The sequence below is a fragment of the Callospermophilus lateralis genome, chromosome 9 (genome assembly GCF_048772815.1).
Source record: "Callospermophilus lateralis isolate mCalLat2 chromosome 9, mCalLat2.hap1, whole genome shotgun sequence".
Classification (NCBI taxonomy): domain Eukaryota; kingdom Metazoa; phylum Chordata; class Mammalia; order Rodentia; family Sciuridae; genus Callospermophilus; species Callospermophilus lateralis.
The window spans coordinates 54,315,325-54,342,298 of NC_135313.1; the positions used below are offsets into that span (position 1 = coordinate 54,315,325).

General features: G+C 36.3%; 1 long non-coding RNA gene across 1 annotated transcript in view; it reads right to left on the bottom strand.

The window, feature by feature from the left end:
• Positions 1-26,974, bottom strand: part of LOC143642135 (uncharacterized) — a 39,022-nt gene that overhangs the window by 9,574 nt on the left and 2,474 nt on the right. The window contains exon 2 of the long non-coding RNA XR_013155596.1: positions 16,497-16,590. This is a non-coding gene — a long non-coding RNA (uncharacterized LOC143642135). The remainder of the gene's footprint in view (positions 1-16,496; positions 16,591-26,974) is intronic.

Consider the following 26,974-nt stretch of genomic DNA (forward strand, 5'->3'; position numbering starts at 1 on the left):
CAGATGAATACACAGCTCTACAAGACCTTCAAAGAAGAACGAATACCAATACTCCTCAAATTATTTCATGAAATAGAAAAAGAGGAAACACTTCAAAACTCATTCTATGAGGCAATATCACTGTGATTCCAAAACCAGGTACAGACACATCAAAGAAAGAAAACTTTAGACCGATATCTCAAATGAACATAGATGCAAAAATTCTCAATAAAATTCTGACAAATCAAATATAAAAACATATCAAAAAGATAGTCCACCACAATCAAGTGGGGTTTATTCCAGGGATGTAAGGTTGGTTCAACATACAGATTTCAATAAATGTAATTCATCACATCAATAGACTTAAAGATAAAAATCATATGATCATCTCAATTGGTGCAGAAAAGGCATTTGACAAAATACAACACCTCTTCATGTTCAAAACACTATAAAAACTCGGGATAACAGGAACATATCTCAACATTGTAAGTTTTCTATGCTAAGCCCAAAGCCAACATCATTCTAAATGGAGAAAAATGGAAAGAATTTCCTCTAAAAACTGGAAGAAGACAGGAATGCCTTCTTTCACTACTTCTATTAAATATAGTTCTTGAAACTCTAGCCAGAACAATTAGACAGATGAAAGAAATTAAAGGGGTATGGATAGGAAAAGAAGAACTCAAATTATCACTATTTGGTGAAGCCATGATTCTATACCTAAAGGATCCAAAAAAAATCTCACCAGAAAACTTCTAATACATTAATTCAGCAAAGTAGCAGGATACAAAATCAACACCCATAAATCAAAGGCATTTCTGTATATCAGTAACAAATCCTCTGAAAGATAAACTAGGAAAACTACCCCAATTACAATAGCCTCAAAATAAAATAAAATACTTGGGATTCAAAGAGGTGAAAAAGACCTCTACAATGAAAATTACAGAACACTAAAGAAAAAAAAATAAAGAAGACCTTAGAAGACAGAAAGATATCCCTTGTTCTTGGATAGACAGAATTAATACTGTCAAAATGACCATACTACCAAAAGCACTATACAGATTTAATACAATTCCAATCAAAATCCCAATGACATTCCTCAGAGAAATAGAAAAAGCAATCATGAAATTCATCTGGAAAAATAAGAGACCCAAAATACCAAAGCAATCCTTGGCAAGAAGAGTGAAGTAGGTGGCATCACTATACCAGACCTCAAACTCTACTACAGAGCAATAGTAACAAAAACAGCATGGTACTGGCACCAAAACAGACTTGTAGACCAATGGTACAGAATAGAGGACACAGAGACAAACCCACATAAATACAGTTATCTCATACTAGACAAAGGCATCAAAAACATATATTGGAGAAAAGATAGTCTCTTCAACAAATGGTGCTGGGAAAACTGGAAACCATATGCAGCAAAATGAAATTAAACCCCTATCTGTCACCAGCACAAAACTCAACTCAAAGTGGATCAAGGACCTAGGAATTAAGCCAGAAACCCTGTGCCTAATAGAAGAAAAAGTAGCCCCAAATCTTCATCATGTCAGATTAAGCCCTGACTTCCTTAATAAGACTCCTATAGTGCAAGAAATAAAATCAAGAATCAATAAATGGGATGGATTCAAACTAAAAAGCTTCTTCTCAGCAAAAGAAATAATCAGTGAGGTGAAGAGAGAGACTACAGAATGGGGGCAAGTTTTTACCACATGCATATCAGGTGGAGCACTAATGTCTAGTATACATAAAAATCTCAAAAAACCAAAAAAAAAAAAAAAACCACCAAAAAAAAAAAAAAAGAAAGCAAATAACCCAATCAACAAATGGGCCAAGGAACTGAACAGACACGATATACAATCAGTCGACAAGTGTATGAAAAAATGTTCAACATCTCTAGCAATTAGAGAAATGCAAATCAAAATTACTATAAGATTTCATCTCACTCCAGTAAGAATGGTAGCTATTAAGGATACAAACAACAATAAGTGTTGGTGAGGATGAGGGGGAAAAGGCACATTCATACATTGCTGGTGGGACTGCAAATTGGTGCAACCAATCTGGAAAGCAGTATGAAGATTCCTTGGAAAACCTGGAGGAACCACCATTTGACCCAGCTATCCCATTCCTCAGTTTATACCAAAGGACTTAAAAACAGCATACTACAGTGATGCAGACACATCAGTGTTTATAGCAGCACAATTCACAATAGCTAAATAGTGGAACCAATATAGATGCCCTTCAATTGATGAATTGATAAAGAAACCGTGGTATAGATACACAATGGAATATTACTCAGCATTAAAAGAGAATAAAATCATGGCATTTTCAGGTAAATGGATGGAGTTGGAGAATATCATGCTAGATGAAGTAAGCCAATCCCCCAAACCCAAAGGCTAAATGTTTTCTCTGATATGTGGATGCTGATCCATAATGGGGATGGAGTGGGGAGAAGCATGGGAAGAATGAAGGAACTTTGATTGGGCAAAGGGGAGGGAGGGGAAGTGAGGGGCATGGGGATTGGAAAGATGGTGGAATGAGATGGTGTGACTGGTTTGTGTACAACCAGAGACATGAAAAATTGTGCTCTATATGTGTACTATGAATTGAAATGCATTCTGCTGTCATGTATAACAAATTAGAATAAATTTAAAATTTAAAAAATAATAATTACATATTTTATGACCAATTACTATTAGATTCAAGTAATTTTAAAAAATCTGTGTACAATGAAAAAATGCTCACCATCTCTAGCAGTCAGAGAAATGCAAATCAAAACCACCCTAAAACACCATCTCACTCCAGTAAGATTGGCAGCCATTAGGAAGTCAAACAACAACAAGTGCTGGTGAGGATGTGGGGAAAAGGGTACTCTTGTACATTGCTGGTGGGGTTGCCAATTGGTGCGGCCAATTTGGAAAGCAGTATGGAGATTCCTGGGAAAGCTGGGAATGGAACCACCATTTGACCTAGCTATTGCCCTTCTCAGACTATTCCCTGAAGACCTTAAAAGAGCGTACTACAGGGATACTGCCACATCGATGTTCATAGCAGCACAATTCACAATAGCTAGACTGTGGAACCAACCCCGATGCCCCTCAATAGATGAATGGATAAAAAAATGTGGCATTTATATACAATGGAGTACTACGCAGCACTAAAAAATGACAAAATCATGGAATTTGCAGGGAAATGGATGGCATTAGAGCAGATTATGCTAAGTGAAGCTAGCCAGTCCCTAAAAAACAAATGCCAAATGTCTTCTTTGATATAATGAGAGCAACCAAGAACAGAGCAGGGAGGAAGAGCAGGAGGAAAAGATTAACATTAAACAGAGACATGAGGTGGGAGGGAAAGGGAGAGAAAAGGGAAATTGCATGGAAATGGAAGGAGACCCTCATTGATATACAAAATTACATATAAGAGAATTTGAGGGGGAAGGGAAAAAATAAGGAGAGAAATGAATTACAGTAGAAGGGGTAGAGAGAGAAGATGGGAGGGGAGGGGAGGGGGGATAGTAGAGGATAGGAAAGGTAGCAGAATCCAACAGTTACTATTATGGCATTATGTAAAAATGTGGATGTGTAACCGATGTGATTCTGCAATCTTTGTAATGTTTTGAATAACCAATAAAAAAATCTGTGTACAGGTTAAAAAAAAGGGGGGGTTATGGATATTGCTCATTAGTAGATCACCCCTGGATTCAAAACCCAGTACTCACCCCCCGCAAAAAAAGGTACACATTCAATTAAATAGAGAAGAATGGTTGCTTTGGTAAGAGGAAATAGTTTGGAAGGAGGGACAAATACTAGATAGATAGATAGATAGATAGATAATAGATAAAATAAGAGAGGGGCCTTGAAGAGACTAAAGAGGAGGAGGTACTTTGGAATAAGGAGTATAATTAATTCAATCTCCCAAACTTGAAGTTAAAAAACAATTTTAAAGGCTGGGGACTTGGCTGGGGTGAGGCTCAGTGGTAGAGCACTTGTCTAGTATGAATGAGGTCTGGGTTCCATCCCTACCACTGCAAAAAAAAAAAAAAATGGAAAGGAAGAAAAAATATTTTAAGTTGCAGAATGGGTTAAAACTGTGAATCTATGGGCTGGGGTTGTGGCTTAGTGGTAGAGCGCTTGCCTAGCATGTGTGAGGCACTGGGTTCAATCACCCTGTCCTCTGGCACCACATAAAAAATAAAGAAATAAAATAAAGGTATTGTTTACATCTACAACTAAAAAATAAAAATAAAAAACAAACTGTGAATCTACTAGGAGCAGAGAAAAGACATAAGCCCATCTGTTTGGCTATCCAGAATGTCAATTGTTGCATAAGACCCTCAGTTCCTTCTATATATATATATTTATTAGTTGTAGATGAACACAATACCTTTATTTTTTATTATTATGTGCTGCTGAGGATCAAACCCAGTGCCTTCCACATGTGAGGCAAACACTCTACCACAGAGCTACAACCCCAGTCCTCTCAGTTCCTTCTTAAGAATCAAGCGTACCAACTTGTCAGCCAGGGTCCTTGGTCTTGGAAGTTCTCACTCAGAGAGCAGTCCACCACCTGTGATCTGGATCTCTGATTCAGAAGAGGATGAATTCTAAGGAAGGATGTTGGAGAGGAGTCCCATGCTGGCACAGCCCAGAGGAGTCTTTACACACACACACACACACACACACACACCTTGTTTATAGAGACTGGTTAAATGATTTATACTGTAGCGCTGCAATGGGGTGAGACACACACAAAAGAGCAATCATATCTATATGTGTTAATGTATATCATCAAGATATATTCCTAAGTGAAAAAAGCAGATTTTAGGAGCTGGAAATTTAGCTTAGTGGTAAAGTGCCTAGGATATAGAGGCCTTGGTTTGATCCCCAGAACTGCAAAAAGAAAAAAAAAATTGTAAAATTGTGTGTGTGTGTGTGTGTGTGTGTGTGTTTTCAGATAGCAAAATAGGGCTGGAGGTGTGTAGCTTAGTGATAAAGTACTTGCTTGCCTAGCATGCATAAGGTTCTGGGTTAGATCCCTGGCACCCCAGGGTGAGGGGTGCAGGGGGAACTATTGCCGTCTGGTGTTGTAGTTCAGTGGTAGAATGCTTGCCTTGCAGGCGTGAGGTACTGGATTTGATTCTCAGCACCACATAAAAATAATAAAATAAAGGTATTGTGTCCATCTGCAAGAAAAAAAAAGTATTTGAAAAAACTATTGCAAACTAATATATATGGCATGCTATATTAATATTTTTTAGAAAGAAATGGATCACATATGCACTTGCATACACAGTTGTTTGTTATCTACAACATATTTGTTGTAGATATATATATCCATAGAGATATAAACAAAAAGCTGGAACTAGTGGTTATTTCTGTTGAGCAGACCTGGAGGATGGAAGGTCATGACATTCATTCACAAACATTTAATGTTTGTGGTGGGTGTTATGAGCTATACAAAACTAAAGATATTGCTATCATTTCTTCCATCAAGAACATATGAAGGGGAGAAAGACATACATGGTTAACTACATCACAAGGCAAAAGCTGATTAGTGTTATGCAAAAACTGTACATACCTCTTTGTACTTTAAATTTACTATAATCGGTACAAAATAATTTCATGATTAAAAAAAAAAAAAAAACCAACTTTATGTTAGAAAGCAACAGTTAAAAACAGCTAAAGTAGGGCTGGGGATGCAGTCCAGTGGAAGAGTGCTTGCCTAGCATGCATGAGGCCCCAGCACTGTCAAACAAACAAATACAGCTAAAGTATCTTTGTACTTAAGGTTACCAATTTTCATCACAATAATGAAAATACTTATAGAAAGTGTACTAATGCCTTCTTTTCCTGAAGAGTAGTGACATTTATCTGAAGGTTATGTAACAACAGCACTTACCAGAGTTCAGCAGGATGGGAGTTTTGAGATTTTATTCAGTTATGATGTCAGATTTCCTGTTGTATTTGTGGCTCTTCATTCATCCTCTGTGACCAGTGGCCCAAGTCTGCATGACCACTGGGCAAGATTCTCTGCCACGGGTCAAAAGTCAGCTAACTGGTCCCAGAGAGGGGGAGTATTTGTTAATGGAGGAATGAAATGCCTGGTTCTCCCTAGGGATCCTACCGACTAGCTGTGTTAGAATAAAGCCTTATCCAGGGAAAGGTGATGACCAGGCTTGTAGCAAAGGTAATTTGAAGCCCCAGGCCTCAAAGATAACTGTGTCTCTAGCCAGCTCTGAACAAAGAGAGTGTAGTTTCTGGAGAAAGTACCACTACTGTCTGCATGAGCAGCTTCCAGGGTTGCAGTGAGGTTTCAGTCTCTGGGTACAGTCAATGGTTCCAACTGCTCTGGTGGTTTGAGTAGCAAATGTGTATGTATGCTGAAACCATTTGGGGAATGTGTGTAGCAATAAGCAAACAGGCAAAACCTACTGCTTTGAGATGTTTTGTAACAGCTGTGTGCTCCCTACAGAACAGACTTTCCTCATTACCTAGGTCCAGAGCATCCCCTGAGTTCTCCCTGTTAGAATGCCGGGGCCCATAGAGAGTTTGAGATGAAAAGGGACTAGTACAAGTGGCCAACTAGATCAGGCAAGAAACGGGCTCAGCAGCTGAGATGATACTTCATCTCAGAGTATCATCTTCATCAGTGCAGAGTACCCATACAGGTATCAACTCCAAGTGAGAGATTCCTCCAGCTTTCTAGGTGAATGTGCTTCCACTGTGCAAGTCAGACAGACTTGAATGTCATCGTGACTTGTGCTTATGACATCTTTGCCCAAGAGGAGAACTTTTATGTTCTTTGTAATATGGTAGGAAAGATATTGACTGAGCCACTCCTTCATGCTTTGAGACATCTCATCTATATGTATATGCATACATTCATAATACGTATAACTTCTATTACAGCAATATGTTCTATAATTATTATTTATTATAGTATGGTGTTAGGATAGGGTAGATAGGCTACATCAACACAAAGCCCCCACAATATTATTGACTTGACAGGATGAAAGTTTCTCATGCATCACGATCTAGTGTAAACCTGGGAGCTTTCCCGGGTGACACCTCCAAATGGTGACCTGGGAATTCAAGCTCCATTGATCTTAAAAGGCCAACATCTTCAACACTGACACAGGAGAAGAATAGAGTATATATATAAGACCACACAGCAGGGTCTGTGGCTAAGACTGCAAGCACCGCCCATTATTCTGCTATATCCTATCAGCCAGAATACAATAATATGGCTCTATCCTAACTTTGCAACAAAGGCTGAAAAATGTCCTTTTTGTATGCCAGGAAGAGTAAATGAAACTGAAAAATATCTGGTCAGCCTTTGCTACAAGTTCCTACAGGTTGGAATTAACTAGTATTTTTCTTCTAATTATGTTTGGCATTTGGTACTATTATGTAGGCTGCCTTGCTGCCTCAAACAGTACTCTGTGACATCCCTTTCCTCACTACACAACTGAGTCGTCAGGAGAGGTTTTATTATCCACATTTTATGGGTGAGGATCTTGAGACTCAGGGTAGATTCATGACTTGTCCAAAGTCACCCTCTAAGTGACAGAAATTTGCTTCTATCATTCTCAATTAGTGATCTTTCCACTACACCATGAGGCCATGCCCAGAAGTTCAAACCAGATGCAAAGATTTCAGTGTACAAACTCAAGTATACAAAAAAGATTTACTTATTCCTTTGTCAATCAACCTAATGTATGTTTCAAGTCTGCACTCTATATTGGGAGGTATCATTCATGACTCCCATCATTTCAGTATTTGTCTACCTTTACGAAGGTATCTAAGTCTAGGGTGGTAGTGGAAAGGGTGGTTAGGGTGGTTAGGTAGTGCCAAGGTACTAGGAGATCTACTTATTTTTCAAGTCTGATTTTGGAGGAGGCACCAACCAAGATGTCTATGGTTTTTTTTTTTTAGTCCTTCTTTACTGACAGTGTTAAGTCTGTGCCTCCTTTTAGTTCACAGTAATGTTCAACAGCTCCCTGCTACCTTGGGGCCCACTCCAGGTGTTGGGAAATTCTGTAGGCCATCAGCACACAGCCATTTTTCTCCCTAGGCTTGCTACCTCCTCTTAAAGTGAGGTAGTATGGAAGGACCTACTCATGCTTTCATCCTCTGGCTTTTCATCCATCTTTCCTCCCATTAGCAGAAGGAAGTGTTTCTAATCTTCCAGGAAAGCACTACTCTCCTCACACCTTTTTCCCCCAGAATACTTCGGCTGTACTTCAAATCCTGTCTAGACCTCAGAGAGGTTTTTTAACATAACATACAACTCACAAAAGTTGTGTTGTTCTTGTTTTGCTTTTTATCCTAATATATCATTCCCCCACCTTGAGGCAATGCAACAAGGGCCTGCTGTCCAAGGCATGGAGGCAGGGAGGAGGGGCAGGGGAATACCAGGAAAAAAACCATTTCTCAGTCACATGTGTATCACATGTAACTTCACCAGGTCCTCCTTGTGAGGCAAATATCTGTGTCATTGTTCTGAATCTAACAGTGAAGAGAAGCACTGATGAGAGTTATTACATTTGGAAACTAACAGATTAGGCTTCTTCTGCTGTATGTGTCTTTAAAGGCTCAGCTCCGTGCACAAACCTATGGCTCCATCCTTCATGGCTTGATCCTATCACCGTTTTCAGTTAAGAATTGGGACCTGAAGACTTACAACCATGAAAGTCTGTCCATGGACAACTGACTCTTCTTTCTCTCTCCTCCTTTTTTTTTTTTTTTTTTTTTTTTGCAGTGCTAGGAATTGAACCCAGCCATGCACATGATAGACAAAGTGCTCTACCACTGAGCTACATCCCAACCCTAATTAATCCTCTAAATGTGAAAACAATGATTTGTTTCTCTGGCTATTTAGCTGTTTATCACCTCCCCTGCCTCAGTTATGAGCACATGCTCTGGAGTAAGTCAATGGGGTAAGCATGTTGGCATGGAAAGACATCCACACTGATGAAGGGACAAGAGACAAGGAGGCATTAATGCCTCAGATGAGAGGTCACACTGCTTTTTAAAGCTGAAGGAACTTACACCAATTTATAGGCAAAGAGATACTTCCTTAAAGCAAAACCTTGTTTAAAAACAACAACAAAAACCGACTTTAAAAAAATCTAGTTTGTACCAAACCTTATAAAATGGATTTTTAAGATCATTTAAAAGCACACTAGGCTTTCAAAAGATGTTTATTTTAAAGAGTACAGTTGGCTTTTAGTCAAAACTGAAGTTTCGGTAATGCACAGTAACAATTGTAATATAATTATTGGCCACAAATGCCAGGTGCCCAACCAAGCCTTTTCCATCATGTAAAGAGCCAAGCCAAGTAAAAATGCCCTGCCTAGCCATACCCAGAAGTTCAAAAGCTCAGTCTTTGTCATCAGTGAGGAATTAATTCAAAAAGCAAAGCCATTATTAGGAACAGGCAGGCATTCTGTTGTAAACACCTTTTGTTAATGCAAGTTGAGAACTGAACTTTCTCACATTTGAAAGAGGTTAGCTTGAGAGGGAGAGTTTAAGCCAAGCCAAGTTCAAAGCTCTTTTCTCTCTTAAATTTCTGACATGACATCTGGGATCCACACAGTGGGAAGAACTGGTCTTGGAGTCAGCAGAATCCCCCTAGCCATCATTTGACTTAAGGACTATAGTGTCCCCTGTTGAACAGATTATTTTATCATCAAGGGTATAAACTGGAAAAGATTAAACATAGGAACGTTATAGGGAACAAAAATATAGAGATCTAAAGATGCACTTCCTCATTATATGTAAGAGAGTTACATATAATTTCCTAGAATCCTTCAGCTATAAAAAGCCCAAGAGCCTTTGCTTAAGTTAATAAATTTTATTTACTTAGATGAAAATACTACAGCAAGTCTTTTGTTTCCACTCTTTTTATTGCTTCCTGTTAGTTATTGAGAGAAATCCATTGTAACTTTTTTTGTACTCTGATAATGACAAGCCTGTCATATTTGTGTGAGCTTCACAATGCTTACGCATTGTATGTGCATACAGTTAAGTTGAATAAAATGCGGTTGCTATAAACAGATGTTAATACTGAAGATGGGGCCCAACAGTAGAGCAAGATCGCAGGATAAAAGACCTTTCTTGTGCTTTACAACTGATTGTCTGGACTGGGAAAAGGGATGAAATTTCAGTTCTTCAAACCACCTGAAAAACCTGTGGTATGAATCTATTCTTTCTTCACCTGGTATTAAGAAGTTCCACAGTTTATTAAGGTAACCAGATTTTGTTGGTTTGTCCATGTCTTCTATCCTAGTAGAGTTAGGCCCTCCTAGGTTCAGTTGATGAAGTCTAAAGATCCTGTATGCTTCTTCACTAGTAATGATGGTGGTGTCCATATAGCCAATGAGTGAGCAGGGACTGTGTGCCAGGGACTGTCTGATCACCTTCTAATGTCTTCTCTCACTTAGTCCTCCTAAGATTGGTATCTATCTACATTTCATACAGGAGGAAACCAAGAGAGGAAAGCTGGTTATCAGGCTGAACCATGTAGAATTGCTATTTTTGTAGATTGAAAAGGTCAAATATCAGTAAATTCATATGATTTAACCAACTACTTGCCCACTGATTCCAGAGTTGAACTCTCAACTTCTCTAGAATGATAGCTGCTTATTTATATTTTTAGATGACAGACACAGGCTAGGAGCAAATGCAAAAAAAAAAAAAAAAAAAGAGTGCTATCAATAGACTACTTCCTTTCTTCTTCAGTCTCTGGTTTCAACTGCTGACTTTATTCAGGTCAAAGTGTGAAAGCTGTCTCAAGTTAGACAACACCACCCTGCCTGTGGCCTTTTCCTTCCCTGCTGCTGAAACCAGCCCATCAAACCAAACCAAATTTCCTGGTCTGGCTGCCCCCAAACCTGCCTGCCTAAGACTATCTTCCTCTTGGGGTGGCACACAGCCACATACCCCATCCCCAGCAGAACTTCTCACCAGGAGAGCCACTTGGTTATGGCCACATCCTTCCTCCCTGAACCATTGTTGAAATGAGCTGTAAACCTTATCAACCTCTCTCCCATTAACACATTGATGGTAAGTTTATCAGGTTATGTGGACTCAGGACTTGGAGCAAATGAATTTTCTCCAGGAGATAGGCTGTAGATGGGCAAGGTCAGGAGCATGAGAACAAATCACAGACTCACAGATATGATAGTAACCTTAGAAACTATGTCAGCCAATCCCAATAGATACAGCCAATCTTATTTTATAGATTAGAAAACTGATATTCAGGTGCCAAAGCCTAGGTACTTTGATTTTAGGGTGACTGGCCATCCCAGTTTTCCTGGGACTGGGGGTTTTCTGGGGTGTGGGAATTTCAGTGTTCAAACTAGGAAAGTTCCTGATAAACCAAAACAAGTTAACCACCCTGTTGGACTGGCAGCTAAAAACTCTTTTGCCTCTCTGAACAGGTCAGGTTTCAGCAGACCCTTGCATTGAAGTCCCTAAGCTGCTTGGTACAAAAATTCTGGATAGGAAAATGACCATAAAAATGGTTTTGCTAAGTGGTTCCCTTAACTAGTCAGTCTCAAGGCATAGACTTATGTGGCACGTGGAAACATTGTATTGGATCTGACTTAAGACAGACCAAACTCTCAGCTTCTCAGGCCACATAATTTGGGAGAGCTAGTTACATAGAGTCAATCTCAGAAAATAAGACTGTGGTCTGGTGTATTCATTTCATGGAATAAAGCCTTTAGGAAGAGCGTTGTTGCTATCTCTGCTATGTATGGCGGCATAAAAGCTAGGAATGGAGAAGTACTTGGGAAGGAGACAAATCAGCAGGGTACCACGTGCTACCATTACTTCCTTTTTCAGAAGTTTTGTCATATTAATCCTGCAATAAGCAATCATCCTTGACTAACTCTGGACTTTTTTTCCTTAAACGTCAAGCACCTAATTTTTAAAAATTTCTTGGTTTTACTTCTCTTCCTGGGCTACTTTGCCTTCAGTCCTCGGTTGCTTAGCAGTTGTTCCCTCCACAGCCTCTTCTGTTTCTTATTAGGACCAGCTGTTGGGATCCAGGATCCAAGTCATGCTCTACACCAAAGAATACCAAGACTCCAGCCAGGCAAAACTGTCAGAAATGTTAATATTTTTTTCAGTATTCTTTTTCCTGCATGCATTCCTTTAAGCTACCCTGGACATCCCCACCTCCACCCCACCTTTACACATACCTTACAACATTTAATTTTTTCAATAATTCACCCTTGTTTTCAGCCACCATTGAAATGTCCTTAGTGCTAAAGTAACAAATTTACTGATCTGATTAATTAATCTCTGCAAATGGGGGTTAAAATTAAAATTCAGTTGGAAGTGAATCTCAGCTGTGACCAGTAGAATTAACATTCCTCCTGGGCTGTCTTAAAACTTTTCTGAAATTAATTCTGGGGGAGAAATTTTGGAGTTGGGGGAAAGGGAGGTAACTGCAGGGAGCATAGTAGAGGATTATTCTGGGAAGCGCTTTATGACAGGGGTTGACAAATTTAGCAAAGAAAAATACAGGAGGACCAGTCAACTTCAAGTTTCAGATAAACAACGTTTGTTTATCTTATTTGACTTATATGGCACATGGAAACACCATATTGTTGTTTATCTGAAATTAAAATGTAACTGGGGGTTCTGTATTTTGTCTGCCAACCTCTCTGTAATCCATGATATCTCCCAAAAATGTAATCTACGAATAGAGAGCCAGGATTGCTATGGAGTTTGGAACAGTTTCCAAACATCTGGCAGAAAAAGAATGAGCCTATCAGGGAAAGCATCAAGTGTTAACATCAGGTGAAATCACTACCCAAAACCAGGTGTATTGATGCAAGGGGGCATCTGAGGCAGGACTGAATGGATCATCACTCTTGGAGACTGGCCAAGGTGCCAGGGAAGTGGGTGTGTTCTGCTGGATTCTTCCCAGAAGATATAGTGTCTGGTTCCTGGGCTGAAAATTGAGCCATGTGATATCCATCCCACTAAAACATAATTTTTAGGTCTGAGGAAAGAGTGAAAAGGTTTTTAAAATAAGGTAATTAATAGAGGGGAAATTATTTTCAAGAAGCTCAATCCTAAAAGGGAGTTCAGGCTCAGGAAATGCAATTTAGGCCTGCTGACATCAGATCAGAAAAATGCTGATACCAGCAAGTTGCTATGCAAAAATGTTCAAGATCATATAATTTTCTTTCACTTTTTTTTCCCAATAAACAAAAGTAATGCCATTAACTTCAAGAAGATTACTTTTGCCACCCATAACAATCTTTTTGTTTTCAATTAATGAAGAGAGAGGTTGTCTTGTTTTCTGTTACTGGCATCTATACGGGATACATTCTGTCTGTGCCTCCAGATCTACTCCTTTACCCTTCCCTGTCCTACCCTGGGCTCTAGGAAGCTGACTATTAGGAACTCCCTTTCCCTCTGGTTTCTTATTAGGACCAGCTGTTGGAGACATGAACAAGGGATTGAAGGGCCAGAAAACACAAAGGTCAAAATAATAGAATATTGTTGAGGGTATTTATTTAAAATGTTCATAATTTCAACGATCTGATAGAAAGCACTCAGTAAAACAGGAACAGATGAATACTTCTTTAACATGATAAAACACACTTAGCCAGAGTTCTGCTTGATGGAGAAATGCTACAGACTGAAGTTGGAAATAAGACAAGAGTGCTCACTGTCACTATTATTAGTAAAATTTTACTGAATGTCCTAGAAATCATAACAAGACACAATAAAAACTTCAATGGAACTGCGGGTGGAGCTCAGTAGTAGAGCCACACTTAGCAGGCACAAATCTATGAGTTCAATGTGAAGGAGAAGAAGAAGGAAGAGTAGGAGGAGGGAGAAAGAGGAGGAGGAGGAGGAGAAGAAAAAGACTTCAAGTATAAAGTGGGAAAGGAAGAAAAATACTTCTGTTATTTACAGATGATATGACTATGTTTTTTCAACCCAAGACTCAACTGGAAAATCATCATAATAAGACAATTCAGTAAAGTAAAAAGATACAAAATTAATATAGAGAAACTGATAAATCTCATATATACAAACAATAACCTCCTGGAAGATAAAAAGATGAAGGACCTTATCTAATGTAGCAAGAAAAAAAAAGGAAAATACTTAGAAATAAATTGAACAAAATATGTACCAGCTCTGTATGTAGAAAACTTTAAAACTGGGGCTGGAGTTGTGGCTCAGTGGTAGAATATTTGCCTAGCATACATGAGGCACTGGGTTTGATCCTCAGTACCACATAAATGTAAAATAAAGATATTGTGTCCACCTAAACTTAAGAGGTAGGACATTTATTAAAAAAAAAAAAAAAAAAGAAAGAAAGAAAGAAAGAAAAGAAAACTTTAAAACAAACACCCCAGAATTCAAATAATTTTTGAATGAGCAGAAAGACATATCTAGGTCTGAAATTTTCAAATTATTAAAAATCACATCTTTAAGTTGATTTAATATTTTTACTCAATCTCAATTTTTTAATATTTTTTTTTTGTTGTAGTCAGATACAATACCTTTGTTTTATTTATTTTTATGTGGTGCTGAGGATTGAACCCAGGGCCCCGCATGTGCTAGACGAGTGCTCTACCGCTGAGCCACAATCCCAGACCTCAATCCCAATTTTTAAAAAAACAATTGATTTTCCTTTTAAACTTGATAATTCTCAAATATGTATTGAGGTCAGAGAAAGAATACCCAGGAAATGTCTGAAAAGGAGAGAAATATATATTTCTGTGTGGGAAAAAGTGGAATTCTTAGTTCTATCAGATATTAAAACACAATAAAAAGTTTCAAGAGGGGACATGCCTATAATTCCAGCAACTCCAGAGGCTTAGGTAGGAAGATCACAAATTTGAGGCTAGACTCAGCAATTTAGTGAGTCCCTCAGCAACTTTGCAAGACTCTGTCTCAAAATAAAATATAAAAATGGCTGAGATGTGACTCAATGGTAAAGCATCCCTGGGTTCAATCCCCAGTACAAAAAAAAAAAAAAAAAAAAAAAGCCTCAGTAATTAAAACAATGTAGAACTGGCCCATAAATGTCCACAGAGATCAACAAAACAGATGAAATTGTAGACCCAGATGCATACAGGATTTGAAAAAAGTGACATTGTAAATTACCAGGTATAACAGAGGACTGTTCAAGACATGGTACAGGTGTATCTGGGTAGCCATCTGGAATAAAAGTGGTTGTATGCTTTATACTGTATACTAAATTACGAAGACATCATACCTTTAAATACAAAAACTAATAACTAAAATTAGTAGAAGAAAACTATGAGAAAATTTCTTAATAACCTGGAAAGTTCTCATAATTCTGACTCAAAATCGAAAATTTTTCATGTGGGGGAAAAAAAAGGAGGAAGAGAGAAAAAGAAAAAAGAAACTTCACCATAATAAAAATCAGAAGATAAATGACAAACTGGGAAAAGTACTTTCAACTCATATCACATATATTAATATCTTTTATATACAAAGCACTACCAGAAATATGTAAGATTTAAAAACCCAAAAACCAAAAAGAAAAATAGAAAATGAATATGAAGGTGGTCATTTATATTTTCAAAAATTTAAAAGTTTGATAGTTTATCTTATAAATTTATAAATGGGTAAAACTTTAACAAGGACAATTTGGCAAGATCTGTCAATCTGATAAGTGTACCTATCTTTGACTCCCAAACCCTTTTTAAATTAACATATCGAATAAATGTACTTGACACATACAATGCCCTGGTAAGCAGCTGGATTAAATAATTCCACAATGTGTACATTTGATATAATGATATCACATTATACCCATAAATATATGTGATTATTATCTGTTAAAAATAAAATTAAAAATTAAAAACTGACCTAGGTACAAGGTTATTCATTGCAGCATTACTTGCAATAGCAAGAGTGGAAACAACCCAATGTTTATTAATATAAAATGAGTTAAATAAATAGTGATTCATCCATGCAGTAGAATATTATGTGGCCTTAAAAAAAAAATTGCATAGGAAGAGAATGAGAATGTACTATGTACCGTATTGATATAGAAAAATCTCCAAGATATTTTTAATGAAAAATACAAGGTGTAGAGAAATATATATTATGTGGTACCTTTTATGTGTAAAAGGAAAAAATAGAATATATATTAGTATTTTCTATATGTATTTGTCTGAAATGACTCCAAGAACTCAGTAATAGTGAATTAGGGGAAAAAAATAGAGGAGACCATGAATGGAAAATAGTGTAGAGAGAGATTTTTTAATTTATTAATTATTATTGTAATTATATATATTTATGGGCACAGTTTGATAATTTGATACATGTATACAATTTGTAATGGTAAAATCCAGATAGCCAGCATCTCCACTTCCTTAATTTTTTTTACCTTTTATATTTTTAAAATGTTTGAATAATGAATATGTATTTTAGCTTTTTCACCACTGTGAACAAAAAAAAATCTGACAAGAACAATTTTATAGAAGGAAAAATTTATTTGACGCTCACAGTTTCAGTGGTCTCAATCCATAGACAGCGTACTCCATTAGCTCAGGGACTACAGTGAGGCAGAACATCATGGCAAAGGAAAGCAGCTCAGGACCTGGTACCAAGAAGGAGAGAGAAAGGGGGGCGGGGGGGTGGAGATGGCACTTCACTCACCAGGGACAAAGTATAAACCCCAAAGGCAGCCTCAATGACCTACCTCCTCCAGATACATTCTTTCTTGCCTACAGTTATTTTCAGATAATCAGTGGATTAAGCCATTGATTAGGTTATACTTCTCATAACCTAATCATCTCACCTCTGAAATTTCTTGCATTGTCTCACACATGAGCTTTTGAGGGATACCACATATCCAAACCATAACAGTATTATTATTAAAATATTAAATGTATAAAAAGTCATATTAAATAATCAAGTAATACACTAATATATAAGGTAGGAAGTAATGTCCCATAACCCTAAATCTACCATTTAAGAAAATTAACGTCAAAAGTCTGCTATATACCTTAAGGGATTTAATCATTGAAAAGCAGATAAGAACTTTAACACTAAAATTATTAGGCAGAGAATGTACTGTTTTCTGGGTCTCTAAAATCATGTTCTGGCATTGACAAATACACTTAAAGACAAGAAGCTGAGATAAATGATCTTCCTCAGGCTTAGAGTGAGTCACTAAGCTTACATAACATATCCCGTTTACATTGTCTATATGTCTATATTGAATGGGTTTAATTTTATGTAAAGTTGGAATAGGAAAATAATTCTGAATTATGTAGCAGTTTGAAAGTGAATTGTAGAGGTCATTAGCTCTAATGGGTTAAGTATTTCGTAGATTTGAAATTAAGACATTAGCATTCCAACAAATGAAAATGTTTATGCTGTCTGCTAATTATTGGCAGTAGTACCACAGAATTCAGCCAGCAAGCCTCCTTAGTTACAAACATAAAGAATTATTCCTTGTTTTCCACTGCCATTATTAAAAATATTTTTAAATGGAGCTTTATATTCCATGAGTTACATTACAGAGATCTTCCTCTGGTCAAGTTCCTGCAAGTTGGAAAATTCCTCAGTAGGTAGAAAATGAGTTTTAAAAATATTTATCAACAAAAAGATATACAAGAAGAAATATTCAGCCTCCCCATTTCAATATAAATACCAAAGTCTCTTGCTAAACCAGTACTTGATATTTTCATACATGTGTCTTAATGAAGCACAACAAAATAATCACCCATCATCTCACAGCAGAGTGTTGATGTTAAAAGAAACCTTAGAAATCAGCACATTTACTCAAGAAATCATTCTGTCAACTAATTAAACTTTATTGTTTATGGAGTGTCTCTGCATAGATAAAGTTAAAAGTAATAGGACTGAGAAGATGAATACAGTCTCTAGCTCTTAAGGAGCTGAAGTCTAAGCCAACTCCTTTATTTTTATCTTGAAGAATCTCTCGGTGTCTCAAGTTCATACCAGTATTTCTTTTCATTATGTCAAATATGCATTTATAAAAAGAACTAAATATTTTGTATTCATAGATTGCCCATTATTATATCAGCATTATTCACAGTTTTTATTTTCAGATAATTGATTCAAAGGCTCTAATTACTCCTCATCTTCATAAGTAACTTTAAATACATTATACCAGTTAGCCTCACAATGACCCTTGGACTAGGAAGAGTGAGGGTAAACAACTTTCCTAGGTTGTGTGATGTACTTGGAGCTAGTAAGTAACTGTACCCAGATCTGCCCATCTCTAAGGCTTACAACCCCCATACACTAATACACAGCAGGACTTGTCAAAATATAGGCTAGAGAAACTATAATTTGTATTAATATGGTAAGGGTATATGATGGTCATTTGATTTAAAAAAAACTCAATTACTTCACAGAAAATTTCTTGGAGATAATCAAACTAAGTGTAAACAATGTATTTCTGCAAACACAACCTGTTTTTCTGAGGATCATGAAGACCAAGACAACAATGATAACTAAGTTTTATTCCTTGCTTTAATAGGATCAATGTATAAGTGAAGTTACTGTTTTTTCTCATTGTATTTCTTTGTTTTTTCATCTTCAAACCTTCCTACAAGCTTACCTTTTGTTTGAACTGCTTTGCTGTATGTCTTTTGACTATCCATGTCAAGTCTTTTATCTTTAAAGATATTGCAGTATTTTTACATTAATTATTTTTTTAAAAAGTTACCTTGCCTTTCTACTTTCAGACATATTATTGTAGCTGTCCTCATGACACACTCTATTCTATTTAAGCCTCTGGGAAGCAAGGTATTCACTCTTCAGTGAATGAAGAATGCATAACTCTCTTAGAGAAGGGTACAACTTTTTTAAATTATGAAGGTGATCTATAGTAAAATAATAATAATAATTTGAGTAAGGTCCCATGATTCAATCTAGTACTGACTGGCAGTTAACTATGAAAACCTTGGACCATGGAATCAGACCATAAAATTTGAATCATGTTCCTTAAGAGTAATATTCTTTAAATGCACCCATGAACTACTAGCAATAATATATAGGTCACATGTTTCTTGGGGCCCTTATAATTTCTCCTTTATGCATTTACAAATTCAGTCAATGGTAGAAGGTTAATGGTAAGCAGCAAGGTGGAAAAAAGAAAGCATTTGTCTCAAGCTTTCCTAATATCATTTTCTCTGGTCTCTGGTAGATCTCCCCTTACTATGCTTAGAACCACTTACAACCACAAAAAATACAAAGATGCCATTTGCAGAAAAGGTAAAGAAAAATAAACATATGGATATCTTAAGTTGAATTTAAATGTGAAAATTATAGCATAGTTTATATAGCTTTATTATATCCCAGTAGCATAAAATTATGCTTCATCCTTCAAATTATGTCATATACTTAAGTGAGGTCAGTGGCAAAAATTATAGTGTAGATCATGATTCCTACAATGTTTAATTATTCACAAACCATTGGGAGGTATTTTGTGGCCTAGTTTTGTCCAGTGAAAAGAGCAAAGGTTTTTGCAATGAGCTAAAGCCAGGATTTCACATGCGTTCTGCCATGGACCCTTAGCTAAGTTACCGAATCATGGCACTATGTAACTTTGGCCAAGTTCCTGAGTCAGTGAACTAGACTTTATCACCTATAAAATGGTTATTGTAAAGATTGGTAATGACATATATAAAGTATCTTGAAGTAGAGCTTTGTATATAGTCCGTGCTCAATAAACTCATTTCACAAGAGACACTTCACATAGTACACATAATTTTTTAAAAAAATTGAATTGATAATAAGATCAAGTGTTGGTATTATCTGACCTTCCAATTGGAATGAGCAATTGAAAAGACATATTTACTGCTGCTGCCAACACAGTACTTAACTCCAGGAGGCTATAGGATTTTAGCTTCAGCAAGAAATATTTCTATAATGTTCCTTTATGGAAAAGTCTTTAGTGAAACAAAACAAAAACAAAAACCAAATTTCTTCCACCTTATTAATCAGTATTGTCACAAAACACCTACTGCAATTCACTCATCAGAGTATTTATAGATGATTTTGGACAATTTAATTAAAAATGTTTATAGTAACAACTAGGATTTCAAAGGAAGAACAGTTGAGGAAGAAAAAGAAACAGGTAATGGCTGTTGCTTCTCAGTGCAGTCCGGGAAACATGAATGGGTCCATCAGTGCATGGTAGCAGAGGAAATTATTTTATTTTTTTCTTGCTAAGGATTGAACCTAAGACTCGGAACATGCTAGCACATGCTATACCACTGAATTACACTCCCCAGCTGCAGCAGAAATTCTGAGATACCAGTTGAAAATAAAAACTTAGTATTTTATAGTGTCTGTTTTTAAGAACTCAAATTTTCATGAAGCTGCATATTTTGTATTTTCTGAATGTTTTATGTCATCTTACCATTAGCTAATGATATTTTCTTACCATAATTCCTCTTTGATTATCTAATAGCAATGTTGTTAACAGTCAAGCTTATTGTAGAGATACAACTTCTCCTCTCAGACAATGTATAGAAAATATTACATTATACATTAAAATCATGGTGCCATAAAAAGATAACCAGCATCCTTAGTCATTAGGAAAATGCAAATTAAAGCCACAATTCTGTATGTATATGTGTATATGTATGTATATATGTAATTAGAATCTGTATAATATTGGGGATATATGTGTGTGTATGTATATGTATATATAATTGAAACAACTATGCCAGCCTGTTTTAGAAATGTTGGGGAGGATCTTGAACTCCAATAGACTGTTAATGGGAATGTTAAATGGTATAACCAACTTAGGAAAAAGGTCTGACAAATTCTCATAAAGTCAAACATATGCTTATCATATGACCTAGCCATTTACTTCAAAGAGAAAATAAATGTTTGTTCATATGTATATGGATGGTGCATGCCTGTAATCCCAGTTACTCAAGAGGCTGATGCAGGAAGATCACAAGTTTGAGACCAGCCATAAGACCCTGACTCAAAATAAAAAATAAAAAAATAAAAAAGGAGTGGGGATACAGCAGCCCTGGGTTAAATCCCCAGTACCCCCCCAACACAGAGAGAGAAAGAAGAGAGAGAGAGAGCTCACACAAAAGAGACCTGTACATGAATGTTGAAAGCATTACTTGTAATACCTAGAAAATGGCAACAATTAAATGTCCATCAACAAGTGCATGAATAAACAAGTTCTGATACATTCACACAACGTAATACTATTTAATGAAGAGGAATGAAATATTGATATATATATAATAATGCAGATAAATCTCTATTATGCTGAATGAAAGAAGCCCGATAAAAGAGTCTTTATTATATGATTCCATTCATGATTAAAATATCAAACAATTCGTAGTTACAGAAAGTAGATCAGTAGTTGTCTGGTGATAGGAAGCAAGGTTCTTCTTCCTAGAAGCAGAATTAAAATTGAGGCAAAAGCAAACTTCCGGCATGATGAATTTATGCATTATCTTGATTTTGATGATGGTTTCATGAATGTGTGTATGTGAATTTATGAAACTCTATACTTTAAATATGTATCATTTATTGTATGTAACTTATACCTCAAAAAATCTGGGATTTTTTTTTCTGTTTCCTTAAAGAAAATTTGCCTAGTAAGTGTGAAGCGCTGGTTTCAATCCCCAGCACCAAAAAGAAAGAAAGAAAGAAATATAAGAAAAAGTAATAAAAGAAAAAGAAAATTGTGTCAATTTTGCATAAAAACTTAAAAAGAGAAAACTCTAGTCCTCTGCCAATATGCTGAATAGATCAACTGTCTTCATCTTTGTTACTTCCTTAAGATAGTCCATTATGATGTTTTATTACTGGACTGTAAGGACCTTGAAAACAGAATGTGTATTTAACTAAACTTGGTCTTCATTGAATCCCCAACATAGTGTCCCTCAGTATTCAACTATTGTTTTTTTTTTAATGAATAATAAAATGTCTGGATTTGGGGGGGGCACTATTTTAAATACTTCTGCCCAAATATTCTAATTAACCTTGTATTTTTTTGGAAACATACCTTAGACATGGCACATTTTTAAGAACTTTAAAGTCAGTGACTGTTCAGCTACTTATCACTGGCTTGCCCATAGATAAATTATCTAGTATATTTGGACCTCAGTTTTCTCATTTCTAAGGTGGGGGTAATAATGTACCTGGACCTTTGGTTTTCTGAAACAATTAAATGAACAAATTTATGCAAAATACATGATCCGCAACACACAAGTCCCAGCAATCAGTAAATATGTGTTGTATTTGTTTGGGTTGTTGTTGCTATTCAAAGCCCTAATATGTCATAGAGAAGTAAAAATCTGAAAATTAAGGTTGGGATACAGAGTAAGCATATAATAAGTGTTAGCAGAAAAAAAGGCAAGTAAATAAATATATTATTCAATACAAATTTTTAAAGTTTATGAACTCCTGAAATTGAAATATTCTATCTTTCATCAGGAGAAAGAAAATGTGATGAATAGTTGCCTGAGTCCTCCCTGAAGTGAAGAATAACTCTAAACTGACATTAAAGTTAACCTGTAGGTTAGGCTTTTTAGATGCACACATCTAGAGGAATTTAATCTATTGGAAGAATTACAAAGGTTGCAATAGCTTATCGGCTTGTCAGTATATTGTATGCCTTATTATTAGACCTTTTCATTAAAAGATAAAAATAGAATCCCTGCCATTAAGTGAAGGGGCTCAGGTTGCAAACGACCCTCCCAGCGTTCACTTGGAAGTTTTTAAATTCAGAAATCCTGTTCTTGTATTTGTTTGCAAGTTTTCTCTCTAGTGAAAAATACATTATCATTCTGTCCACAGGGAATTAATTAAACAGAATGTGGAAAAATGTAATCTTTAGGGAGCTTTGCTACAAGTACTCTCTGCAAATACAGCACAAGCCAAGAGGCTATCTAATGATACCTGACATGAAATGGACTAAGCCTGGGCTTTGGATCCAGTGATTTTCAGATAATAATTTTCTTGAGCTTTAAGCAAGTCATTTTATTGTTTTGTCACTATCTGATTTATAATATTGGACCAAATCACATCACTTTGATTTGCAGGGAATATGAAATATATACAATAATAATAATTATTGTTAATAAATTGGATTATTAATCCCTTTCAAAACCAATGTGCCAATTTACACTTTAGGTATGTCTCGGTATCAGATTTATCTGCAAAAGTCCAATTCAATTTGTTGTGTGAGAAGAATGTAAAACTAGGAGTCAGGAAACATTATTCTACTTCTGGTTCCAGCAATAGCTAGTTCTGTTACCATTGGTAACCACTTGACCCCCCAGTTCCCTCAAATTAAGAAATGGTAGCTTAGATTAGAGTAGGGAGAAAAAATACCAGATAAATGCCACCAATCCTGTACAATCCTGTAAATCTGTGCCCATGGAAGACATTGTTATTCAAACATTGACATTTTCTACCAAATTGGGAAATTGCTTCTGAATACTTCTCAGCAAAGCCTCATAGGCAGCTACTACCTATAGATCAGAGTTATCAGTCCAAACAAAAATTACTTGCCATATCTGGGTCAGAAATCTTAAGTTTCCTTTTGATTCTAACATTATTCAAAGGGCAAATCAAAAGTCCATGGAAATAAAAAAATTAATTGTAGATGATAAATAACTTGGTGAATCTTATTTCTCTTTTCACTTCTCAGCCTTCAAGCATGTTATAAACTTTGTCTGCAAGGCTGGTTTATGAGGATGTTTTGCTCCTTTTTGTTTTTTAAACTTTTAGTTGTTGATGGACATTTATTTTAATCATTTATTTATATGCAGTGCTGAGAGTTAAACCCAGTGCCTCACATCTGCAAAGCAAGCACTCTACCACTGAGCCACAACCCCAGCCCTGTTTTGCTCTTTTGTTCATTGCATTTTTTTTAGAATTTATTTATTTTTAATGTTTTTTTAGAACCAATTAAATTTAGTTGGTTCTTTCTACATGACAGTAGAATCTATTTTGATATATTTATACAAGCAGGAGATATATCTTATTCTAATTAGTATCCCATTCATTGCATTCTGCTTTTTGTTTGTTCAAAATGAAGTTTTTCTTCCCCTTAATTCTTTTATGTGCATGGAAGTGGGGAGTGCTGAGGATTGAACGTAGATCCTCACACATGCTAGACAAGTGTATGGATTCACAATTGAGCCACACTCCAGTTCCTTTTCCCACTAATTTAAAAGTACTTTCTGTAAAAGATTTAAACAATTAAGAAAAATACAAAGATGAAAGTGAAAATTATTTAATATTCTACTCCCAAAACTAATATTCACAAATCAACCTTCCAGACATAGTTCTGTACCTAAGCATTTTTCTATGTTTTGTTTATTCTCCCTATAATGGCAGTGTTATATATGGAAAACTTTGCATATAATTATGAAGCTGCAGTTCTTAGTCTCTACTCATAAAATTTCTTCTTTGTCTGGGAACTACTATTCTGAGTGAAACTTTGCATATAATGGCAGTACATTGGAAGAGGAAAGAATTTTCATACCCTTACCATAACTACAATTAAATGTGTGGATGAAATCTCTAGGCTCCACTCAAATAAATACAAGATGGAAAGATCTGCAAAGCATGTGAATGAAATTCAATTTGAAAATAAAATAGATCCAGTGGTTTGATGCTGCTGATGATGATGATTAAAATAATACATGTTTATTTAGTAAAATACAGACAGGCAAAAAATTATCAATTTACAACTAATTAGATTAATAAATAATTGCCACTTGGGGTACAGACAGCATTTTTCTTATGCAAAAATATTTATATCAACACACATAATTCAAAATAACTCTTTTTAAACCTCCATTTCTTTTTTCCTTTACTCACTGCATTGCAGTTCTTGAAGGGCACTGTTTCTATTGTGAACAGGAAACTACACCAGTTAAAACTGGCTTTGTAGATATGCAGCTCTTTATAGCTGTAGTTTGCATAGTGAGGTGTGCAAAGTTTGCACATAAATTACTTTGGACTCTACTATACTGGAGTTCAGTTTATTCAATGGGCAATTTTCTCCTGAAGTTCAAATTCCCTCAGCAGATAGTCAGCAAGAATGTTATATAACTGGTGTAAATGAAGTCTTATCAGGGTCAGAACCTTAATATGCATTTATATAAAAAATTTACTTAATTGATGGAATGTCTGTATTCTTTAAGTGTATTTTAATAAGGAGAATATCTCACTATCACCTATCTAATGGTATAAAACTGATGTGTGGCATGATGAGGTCATTTGCTTTGTATGTAGCAAAAAGTATGTATTATGGGAAAGACAACATCCTCATTGCCAGGGAAGTCAATTCTTTTCTACTGATCTGAGATGTTATTAAATCATCTTTAAACATGCTCACAGTAATGCTTAACAAATATAAAGCAGGCTGGAGACATCCTGCTTTTGCTATTCAATATATACTACTTTTGTTATCTAATGCTATGAAGTAAGCCATCTCAAAACAATTTATTATACTCCTGCACAGTTCTTTGGGTAGATTGGGCTCAGCCAGTCTTCCACTGCTTGCAGTTTCTCATATGTGGTTGCAGTCTGACATTAGCAGGGCTGGAGTTCTGTTTCCTGACTAGGTGGGCTAGAAAGTCCAAGATGCAGGGGGGTGGGGAGTGTGTGTGGGGTTGTGGCTCAGCAGTAGAGCGCTCACCTAGCACGTGCAAGGTGTTGGGTTCAATCCTCAGCACCACATAAAAATAAGTAAAATAAAGGTATGGTGTCCAACTACCATATATGTATGTATGTGTGTATATATATATATATATATATATATATATATATATATAAAAAGAAAGTCCAAGACATTCAAATATCTGGTCCTTGTGTTCACATAGCCTCTCTCCCCACTGGGAGTTTCATCCTGTGTGGCTTCTCCTTCATGAAGGTAGTCAGATTTCTAACATGATGACTAAATTCCAAGAGTATAAAATTGAAAGCTGTCAGGCTTTATTCAGGCTTAGGCTGGGACCTGGCATAGTGGCACTCCTGGCCTCCAATAACTTAAAGCAAACCCCAGGGCCATCCTTGATTCAACGTAGGGGTACTACTCATGTGCTTCAGTATTGGGAGGGGTGGGGTTTTTTTGGTATCATTTTTGGAAATTTACTTCCCAATATGCTGTATGAAGTAAAATTTCAATTATAATTCCAAGAGAGTATGAATATTTTTTTGTTCCAACAAGGGGTATAACTGAGGAGGAATGATAGAAGCAGCAGCCTTGGTTCTTTCTTGGGTCTCGGAATTTGACAGATGAGAGCAAGAGAAGCAGGTGGAACAATGGGTCACTGCATTACCGTTATCCAAACTTTGTGCACTCAGAAGGCTTCCTTCTTGATGCTTACCTTTTGTGAGATTTGGGGGCAAGGTATCACAGTTCTGACACTTCTCAAGCATGTGTGGAGAGCTGTCTGTCTTTTCAAAGACAGCAAAGAATTAATGAAACTGTTCAGGGATCAGTAGAATGTGATACCAATTAGGGGGAAAATAGTAGGGCTAGGGGTGTAGCTCAGAGGTAGAATGCTTGCTTAGCATGCAAAGGTTCTGGGTTGGATCCCAATACCATACACACACACACACACACACACACACACACACACACACGTATGCGCACACTCATGTAATTAAGAGCTTGGCAGTACATTGGCTCTCAAGGACACCAGAAATGGAGAGAAAAAAAGAGAACCTCTTCTTTCTTGCTCCCCTGGTGCTTCTCAACACGTAGTTATCTGTGCCTCCATAGCACAGAGTGCAAGTTTAGAGGGCAAGGAGGGCCGAGGTTCTCCTTGGCCCTCTTTGAGGAGACAAGAGGACAACTGTATTTCAATATTTTCAAAGACTGGGAACCTCCTTGGCATGGGTGGTCTGAGACTCAGATTTCCTTTTCTAGAGCTGAACCACCATTCAATGTCAAACAGATTTTCATGTTTTATTTTTCTTTCTTTGGCATGTTCAAACTTATCATA